Below are 9,758 nucleotides of genomic sequence, written 5' to 3'. Positions count from 1 at the left end.
TGTGGGAGGGAAGGGTTAGATTGATTGTTAGTATGTTAGAAGGTCGGTACAACACCATGGGCTAAAGGGTCTGTTCTATGTTTCACGTTCTCGCCTCGTCTCAGAACAGGCTGTCACCGACACAGAAATTCATCATCTTCCTAAGTAAATTTATGATCATAGTACCAATGTCACTTTAAGATTTATTTACAGAAAAATAAAGAAATACGGTACAAGTTATGAAAGTTTATAAATAAAGACTGACAAACAACCCATGTACAAAATAAGTCAAATTGAGCAAATACAAAAATGATAATATCAAGCACATGAGCTGTTAAGTTCTTGAGAGTGACAGCCTTTGCTTAACTAAGCAATAGGGTATCTGAAAATCCAAGCACAACATCCTAGGCTATCAGGCAGCACTGATCCCTGCTCCTCCTATGTGCACTGGAGATCCGGACTAGCAGTGACAGCTCAATGTACTAGTGAGACTCCAACAACATTATGGGCACAAAATCCACCTGATTCATGTCAGAGTGCGAGCCAACGTCACCACCTTCTTCCAGGGCAACACATCAACTGCATCACTCATCAGTGAAGATTCCCGAGGTAGACGCTGTACTGAGACTTGTTGCCTGACCTGCTGAGTTCCCACTTGGCTCTGAACTTGGTCGGGGGTAAGATTACTGGGTGGACAGAAGAGAAGATTCAGGATGTTCTCTATGGAAATGCAACATCCTCACCAACGCTTGACAACCTCTGTCCTACCACCTTCGAAACAGAGAAGCGTCATTCAGGATGAGATTGAGAACCATGAGATCATGCATCAGATGCCAGCAAATCCTATGTAAGTGTTGGAACAACTGGTCCTCCACACCATCACAGCAACCCCCTCCTCTCCTCTCATCTACAGGTCCGCACTGTGAGTGGAGCCACATCGTCCTGTCAGATTCTGGAATGGTCCATCAACACTACATCATTATTCCTCTTTTGCACTATTTATCTATTTACTGTAATTTATAGTATTTTTTACATCTAACACTGTGTAGCTGCCACAAAACAACACATTTCATAATGTATGTTGGTGATAATAACCCTGATTCCGATTCTGAAGCTGGGGGCATTGCCTATTTCACTTATACAACTGCAGGATAGGTTGACTGAGAAACCAGGAAGTCAAGGCCCGTTCACTAGAACCAAGTCTGCAAAGCACTGGGTGGGGGGAGTTGTCCTCCACTAATGTCTGCAGGCCTGAGTCAATGCCACTGGAGGCTGGAGACCAAGCTTGGCGTTAAAGGACTGTGTAGTGCATGGGTGGGAAGGTGAACGGGGCTTGGTGTTGCTGTATTGTTACCTGTTATGTTCTGTGTTGTTTTGCCAAGCATTGTGGGTGCCAGGTGGTGTGGCAACACTTGTGGGCTGCCCCCAGCACACCCTTGGGTGTGTTGGTTGTTAACACAAATGATGCATTCCACTGTATGTGTAGATGTGCACATGATAAATAAATCTGAATCTTGGATGAATCATTATGCTAGAGTGAACCTTGAACCGTTATAAAGAAACCTTTGAAAAGTTAGGACTACTCACTACAGCAGAGGTTAGGAGGAAGGAATCAGAACACTCTCTGAATGAGGAAACAGTGAATGAGAGTTTTGTCGCATCAGAAGGCAAAGTGAGGTGGAATTTTTCACCAAAAAAACTGTTAGATCATAGAATAAACACAAGAGATTCTGCAGATGCTGGAAATCCAGAGTAACACACACAAAATGCTGGAGGAACTCGGCAGGTCAGGCAGCAAGTACGGAAGTAAAAACATGGTGTAAAAATAGCTGCAACACACATCAAAGTTGCTGGTGAACGCAGCAGGCCAGGCAGCATCTCTAGGAAGAGGTGCAGTCGACGTTTCAGGCCGAGACCCTTCGTCAGGACTAACTGAAGGAAGAGTGAGTAAGAGATTTGAAAGTTGGAGGGGGAGGGGGAGATCCAAAATGATAGGAGAAGACAGGAGGGGGAGGGATGGAGCCAAGAGCTGGACAGGTGATAGGCAAAAGGGATACGAGAGGATCATGGGACAGGAGGTCCGGGAAGAAAGACAAGCGGGGGAGAACCCAGAGGATGGGCAAGAGGTATATTCAGAGGGACAGAGAGAGAAAAAGGAGAGTGAGAGAAAGAATGTATGCATAAAAATAAGTAACAGATAGGGTACGAGGGAGAGGTGGGGCATTAGCGGAAGTTAGAGAAGTCAATGTTCATGCCATCAGGTTGGAGGCTACCCAGACGGAATATAAGGTGTTGTTCCTCCAACCTGAGTGTGGCTTCATCTTTACAGTAGAGGAGGCCGTGGATAGACATGTCAGAATGGGAATGGGATGTGGAATTAAAATGTGTGGCCACTGGGAGATCCTGCTTTCTCTGGCGGACAGAGCGTAGGTGTTCAGCAAAGCAGTCTCCCAGTCTGCGTCGGGTCTCACCAATATATAAAAGGCCACATTGGGAGCACCGGATGCAGTATATCACTCCAGCCGACTCACAGGTGAAGTGTTGCCTCACCTGGAAGGACTAGCGTACCCCACAAGCGTATACAAGAGTACCCCATCTGTTACTTATTTTTATACACACATTCTTTCTCTCACTCTCCTTTTTCTCCCTCTGTCCCTCTGAATATACCCCTTGCCCATCCTCTGGGCCCCCCCCCTTGTCTTTCTTCCCGGACCTCCTGTCCATTGATCCTCTCGTATCCCTTTTGCCTATCACCTGTCCAGCTCTTGGCTCCATCCCTCCCCCTCCTGTCTTCTCCTATCATTTTGGATCTCCCCCTCCCCCTCCAACTTTCAAATCCCTTACTCACTTTTCCTTCAGTTAGTCCTGACGAAGGGTCTCGGCCTGAAACGTCGACTGCACCTCTTCCTAGAGATGCTGCCTGGCCTGCTGCGTTCACCAGCAACTTTTATGTGTGTTGCTTGAATTTCCAGCATCTGCAGAATTCCTGTTGTTTGCGTGTAAAAATAGCTACCTTTCAGTCAGGTCCGCGTTCAAGATTTCAGAAGCAGAGCTTCAAGTCAGCTTTCTTTGAGTTGGACAAAGGAGTGCATAAAGTGAGCTACTTTTTAATCAGGACATTGATTGAGATTGAGAGTTTTGAGGCAGATTCCTTAGTCAGAGGAACAGAAACAAGGTTCTATGGTGTTATAGAGAAATCCGATTGGTATATTGCCTCCCTTGTGCCAGGATCAGGGATGTCTCGGATTGAGTCCTTGGCATTCTCAAGGGCAAGGCTGAGCAGCCAGGAGTCTTGGTACATATTGGCACCAATGACAAAGATAGACAAAGTGAGGAGGACCTGAAATGAGATCATAGGGAGCTGGGTAGAAAGCTGAGAAACAGGACCTCCAGGGCAGTCGTGTCTGGACTGCTGCCTTTGCCATGTGCCACTGAATAGGCTAATTTGGCAGGTGAATGCATTGCTGAGAAACTGTTTCAAAGGGCAGGGGTTCAGATTTGTGGATCACTGGGATTTCTTCTGGTGAAGTACAACCTGTCCAAAAGGAATGGGTTACACCTGAACCTGAGGGGGGTCCAATATCCTTGCAGGCAGATTGGCTAGAGTTGTTCGGGTGGGTTTAAACTAACTTGGCAGGGGGATGGGAACTGGAGTGATAGGGCTGAGGATGAGGTAGTTGGTTTACAACAGAGGCAATGTGTAGTAAGGAGAGGCTGATGATAGGGCAAAAATGCAGTCAACAGGTTGAGTTACAATGTAAAAGGCAGACAAAATCGAAAAGGGTGTACACAGGACCGAAGGTGTTATATCTGAATGCATGCAGTATACAGAATTAGGTCAATGAATGCTTAGCTCAGTTACAGATGGGCACGTATGATGTTGTAGGCATCACTGAATCATGGCTGAAAGAAGATTATGGCCGGGAGCTTCATGTTCAAGGATACATATCATATCAAAAGGACAGGCAGGAAGGCAGAGGGGGCGGCATTGCTCTGTTGGTAAAAAAATGCCATGGCTTTTTAGAGCAGCTCATGGTTGAGCCCATGAGGGGAACAGCTTTCATGGATTGGGTGTTGTGCAATGAATCAGAATTGATTAGCGAGCTTAAGGTAAAGGAACCGTTAGGAGAAAGTGATCGTAATATAATTGAATTCACCCTGAAGTTTGAGAAGGGGAAGCTAAAGTCAGATATATCAGTATTACAGTGGAGTGAATGGAATTATAGAGAAATGAGTTGGCCAGAACTGACCGGAAAAGAACACTGGCAGGGATGACAGCAGAGCAACAAAGGTTGGAAATTCAAAAGCCACAGGATATATACATCCCATAGAGGAAGAGTTATTCTAAAGGAAAGATTCTAGCATGAATAAAGCAGTGGTTGGTTGGCAGGAAGCAAAGAGTGGGAATAAAGGGAGCCCTTTCTCATTGTCTGCTGGTGACTAGCAGGGTTCCACAGGGGTCTACATTGGGGACCAATTCTTTTTACTTTATATGTCAATGATTTGGATGATGGATTTGATGTCTTTGTTGCAAAGCTTGCAGATGATATGAAGATAGCTGAAGGGGCAGGTAGCTTTGAGGAAGGAGAGAGGCTACAGAAGGACAGACAGATTAGGAGAATAGGCAAAGAAATAGCAGATGGAATACAGTGTTGGATGGTGAATGGTCATGCACATTGGCAGAAGGAATGAAAGGGTTGACTATTTTCTAAATGCAGAGAAAATACAAAAAACTGAGGTGCAGGATTCCCTAAAGGTTAATTTGCAGGTTGAGTCTGTGGTGAGTAAACCACAGGAGAAAGGAAAGGAGGAGCACCGGGTGAGGTGATAGGCAAGTAAGGAGAAGAGGTAAGAGGCCAGAGTGGGGAATAGAAGAAGGAGCGGGAGAGAAAAATGACCGGAAAGAGAAATCAATGTTCATACCATCAGGTTGGAAGCTACCTAGATGGATCATGGGATAACTTACCATGAGGATTGAAGCAGAGACTATATGACCCACGTGTATGCTGTCTGGCTGCAACTTCACTCAACCCAGAACAGTGACCTGCAACAAGAAAATCACAAGAGCATCTGCTGGAGATGATAACATATGGGTCTATTACATGAAACTGTAGTTGTGAACTTTTCCATGGTTCAGGACATTTACAAGGACAGGTGTGTAAAAAGGGCCCATAGGATCACTGGGGATCCCAACCACAATCTATTCCAGCTGCTGCCATCTGGAAAGTGGTACCACAGCATAAAAGCTGACCAACAGGCTCCAGGACAGCTTCTTCCACCAGGCCATCTGATTGATGAACTCACGCTGATTTCAGTGTATTTCTATGTTACACTGATTGTTCTATTTATTATAATTATAAATTACTATGATTGCACATTACACATTTAGATGGAGACGTAATGTAAAGAGTTTAACTCGTATCTGAAGGATGTGAGAAATAAAGTTCAATTCAATTAAGAACAGGTCTGTCGGAAAACCTTTGAAACTTATCCCAAATGTGTTTCTTGCCAAATTTCATTAGGAGTTTGAGGAGATTTGGAATGTCACCAAAGACTCCAGCAAATTTTTGCATATGTGCCGTGGAGCTGTACGGCATTGGAACTGGTTGAATCACTGTCTGTTACAGAGGGGCCACTGCACAGGATCGGAAACTTGTGCAGAACGTTGCAAAGTTATTCAGCTCCACCATGGGCAATAACCTGCCCGACATCAAGACACAATGCCTCAAGAAGGCAGCATCAATCAGTAAGGACACTCACCACCCAGGACATGTCCATGTCCTTCCCTCACCTTCAGATTTCTGAACAGAACAAGAACCTATGAACACCACCTCAGTGATGCTCTCCTTTTTGCATGTTTATGTCTTACTGTATCATATTGTATATTTTATGCATTGCACAGTACTGCTGTCACAAAATAACACATTTCATGACACATCTCAGTGATAATAAACGTGATTCTGATGTCACCTTAGGATAGGTAACCTACAGCCAGTGATTTTGCTGCCTTTACTGAAACGGGGTCAACATCCACAAAGCAAAAAGGAAAAGGTAATTGAAGTCTCACAAACCACTGACAAATTTTAACAGAAATGTGAAAACTCACCATGAGATCCCTGCCATGATCTGTAACTAGGCTATACCTGCAACTGACTGGATTATCAAATGGGTCACCAATTGCTTCAGTCTGCAAGTCTGATTGGTTAGTATAGTTCAGTGTGCCCTGTTGTTTCATTGGTGCATACACGGGTTGTCAAGGCAACTGTTTTTCTGCACCACGTGGTTCTCTCTAATAAATCTTTGAAAATGCCAATTACAATCGCATCTAGTCAACGCAATTGTACAAACCCCCCATAACACAAATAAAATTAGTACGGACGGAACAATGGAAAGCAGTCTATGTTCCATATCCCGCACTGGACCTTGTAATTGGACAATCCAATATCACTGATCATCAAAATGTAAAATAATGGCTTCAGAATTTATCAGGGTTACGACGAGGACCGCGTCCCCGGGGTCACCCATCGAAAAAAAACAGACATATCAAACAAAATTGCAAAGGTATCATTGCCGTTATCAGAGATTATTTGCCTACAATAAAAACAGTTACCTTCAGTATGTCGATTCTCCGTGTTGTAAAATGAGACGGATACCTTCCGTCTCTGTGCTGTATACTTTCAATATAACTGTCTGCGTTGTACGATGTCAGACACCATCAGTATTCCCGGTCTCTGTACAGTACAATGTCACAGACACCATCAGTATTCCCGGTCTCTGTGTTGTACAATGTCACAGACACCATCAGTATTCCCGGTCTCTGTGTTGTACAATGTCACAGACACCATCAATATTCCCGGTCTCTGTGTTGTACAATGTCACAGACACCATCAGTATTCCCGGTCTCTGTGTTGTACAATGTCACAGACACCATCAGTATTCCCGGTCTCTGTGTTGTACAATGTCACAGACACCATCAGTATTCCCGGTCTCTGTGTTGTACAATGTCACAGACACCATCAGTATTCCCGGTCTCTGTGTTGTACAATGTCACAGACACCATCAGTATTCCCGGTCTCTGTGTTGTACAATGTCACAGACACCATCAGTATTCCCGGTCTCTGTACAGTACAATGTCACAGACACCATCAGTATTCCCCGTCTCCGAGCTGAACAGCCTTCAACCGCGCCAGCTGTCAGCCTGTCAGGACCGTGCGCTGAGTTCACATTCACCATGGAAACTGCCTCTCCTACCGCACTATTTACGCCCTCAGTCGTAAGGATCTCCATCCCTCAGCAAGCCCCGGCCTGCAAATGCTCTGCTCCTCCCCTTCCCCACTACCGCGGGGGTCTCACCTTCCCCTCTGCCTTGGTGACTGTCAGCTCCCACCCCACATCTCTCCCCACCTTCGAGTCCGTACCCCGCCCACGTCTCCCCCGCCTTCTGTTCAGACCCCCACACATCTCACACGCCCACCCCACCTTCCCTTCTAACCTCACCCATCCCCTCAGCCCCACACCGTCACCGCTCCCCCGTTCCCCACACCGTCTCCGCTCCCCCCGTTCCCCTCAGCCCCACACCGTCACCGCTCCCCCGTTCCCCACACCGTCACCGCTCCCCCCCGTTCCCCACCCACACCGTCACCGCTCCCCCCGTTCCCCACCCCGTCACCGCTCCCCCCGTTCCCCACCCACGCCGTATCCGCTCCCCGTTCCCCACCCACCCCGTCACCGCTCCCCCATTCCCCACCCACACCGTCTCCGCTCCCCCCCCCGTTCCTCACACCGTCTCCGCTCCCCCCGTTCCCCACAGTCACCGCTCCCCACCCACACCGTATCCACTCCCCCATTCCCCACCCACACCGTCTCCGCTCCCCGCTCCCCCCGTTCCTCACACCGTCTCCGCTCCCCCCGTTCCCCACAGTCACCGCTCCCCACCCACACCGTATCCGCTCCCCCATTCCCCACCCACACCGTCTCCGCTCCCCGCTCCCCCGTTCCTCACACCGTCTCCGCTCCCCCCGTTCCCCACAGTCACCGCTCCCCACCCACACCGTCTCCGCTCCCCCCATTCCCCACCCACACCGTCTCCACTACCCCGTCACCGCTCCCTCTGTTCCCCACACCTTCCCTACAATTTACAACTGGTTTAATCTCCGAGGGTCATCTCCCCGACATGTTCGCTCTGTATCTCTCCCCACCGGTGCCTACCTCACCTCCACCCTCAGGCTTTCCGTTTCTGATACGGATGGGGCTTTGGTAAAGTGAAGTTAGCCCCGGAAGAACGTGTGCCTTTAAAACGGGGCCAAGAACGACATCTCATCACCCCGCCCTCGAATTCTGTCGCTCGCTTCACTGGAGACTGCAGTGGTTCATGTATCCCACCACCCCGGTTCGCACACGCGGTCGGCATACACAGTCTGCACGCCCAGTAGTTCGAACATCCAGTCTCCACAAGCAATCCACACGCACGGTTCGCACACGCAATCCACACGCACGGTTCGCACACGCAATCCACACGCACGGTTCGCACACGCAATCCACACGCACGGTTCGCACACGCGGTCGGCAGACACAGTCTGCACGCCCAGTTCCAACATCCAGTCCCCACACGCAATAGGTACACACAGTCCGAACCACCAATCCACACACACGCAGTCCCACATGCAATCAGTACACACAATCTGCACACCCAGTTCACACAGTCCCCAAATGCAATACCCACATACAGTCCACACACCCAGTTTGTGCACACAGCCCCCATGTGCAATTGGCAAACACAGTCAGCACATGCAATCTCTATAGGCAATCCACACATGCAATCTCTACAGGGAATCCACACACACAGTCCATACACGCAGTGCCCACACACAATTGGGAAACACAGTCCACACACCCAGTCACCCACACACATTCTCCACATGCGATTCTTGTCCGGATTCCCACCACCTCATTCACAGTCATTTCACTTTTCCCACCCTAATCCCTAACCCAGCCTGTCCCTCCCTCTCAGGGGCCCACTAATGATTGCCAGCTGCAGATCTGAAACATCAGCTCCATCACTCTCCCCACAGCCGCTGCCCAGCCTGCTGAATATCTGTGTTTAATTCTCATTTCCCCAGCACCTGGGGCATTTTGGTGCAATCCCAGGGACGGCTCAGTGTACTCAACATAAAGACTGCACGTTGGGGATTCAGGTTTATTATCGCTGACATATCATTGATTCAGCTTCACGGTGTTGCTAACTGCCCTGAATTCCACTCCTGGGTGTTGTGAACTTAGGAAACCTCCTGGGAATTGGTGAATGGGTGACACGGTGACTTGCAGATGCTGAAATCTGGACTAACACACTAAGTGCTGAGGAACTCAGTGGTCCAGGCAGCATCTGTGGAGGGAGATGGATGGTGGAAATGTCCCGTTGTTGTTCGAATTTATTGTTATTCAGCCATACAGATGTATGGTGGTGGTGGTGTTTGTCTGTCGTGTTTGAGTATGACAGGAAGCCGGTGCGGGACAGGTTTTAAAGTGGAAAAGCCATTGCACTGAGGCAGTTCCATCTTCTTAACCTTGGAGGTTTAGGTCTAATGTCACACTAGAACCTAGTCTCTATAATCTGCACACGCAGGATCTCCACTGTCCCACCACCTCTCTGTCACACTGGAACCTAGTCTGATGTCACTGCAGTCCTTTGTGTCCAAGTTCTGCCATGGCTCTGTTAAATCCAAACCCCAAACCCCATCTGTACGATGTCATTTTAAACACTCTGCAATACTCGGGGTCAA

The 9,758-nt window shown here is 48.2% G+C and overlaps 1 long non-coding RNA gene across 2 annotated transcripts; it reads right to left on the bottom strand.

Annotated features, from left to right (window-relative positions):
- Positions 1-368: 368 nt before the first annotated feature.
- On the bottom strand, positions 369-8,462 carry LOC134358281 (uncharacterized). Of its 2 annotated transcripts, none has more exons than XR_010020849.1 (4): positions 8,188-8,462; positions 6,590-6,710; positions 4,946-5,023; positions 369-750 (listed from the first exon to the last, which is right to left on the bottom strand). It is a non-coding gene; the product is annotated as an uncharacterized LOC134358281 (long non-coding RNA). The 2 variants fall into 2 exon arrangements; XR_010020848.1 differs by lacking the exon at positions 369-750 and adding an exon at positions 2,830-2,965.
- Positions 8,463-9,758: the final 1,296 nt, after the last annotated feature.

Source organism: Mobula hypostoma, chromosome 18 (assembly GCF_963921235.1).
Source record: "Mobula hypostoma chromosome 18, sMobHyp1.1, whole genome shotgun sequence".
Lineage (NCBI taxonomy): Eukaryota > Metazoa > Chordata > Chondrichthyes > Myliobatiformes > Myliobatidae > Mobula > Mobula hypostoma.
The sequence above is the reverse complement of the archived record's forward strand: the minus strand, read 5'-3'. Positions and strand labels throughout refer to the sequence as shown.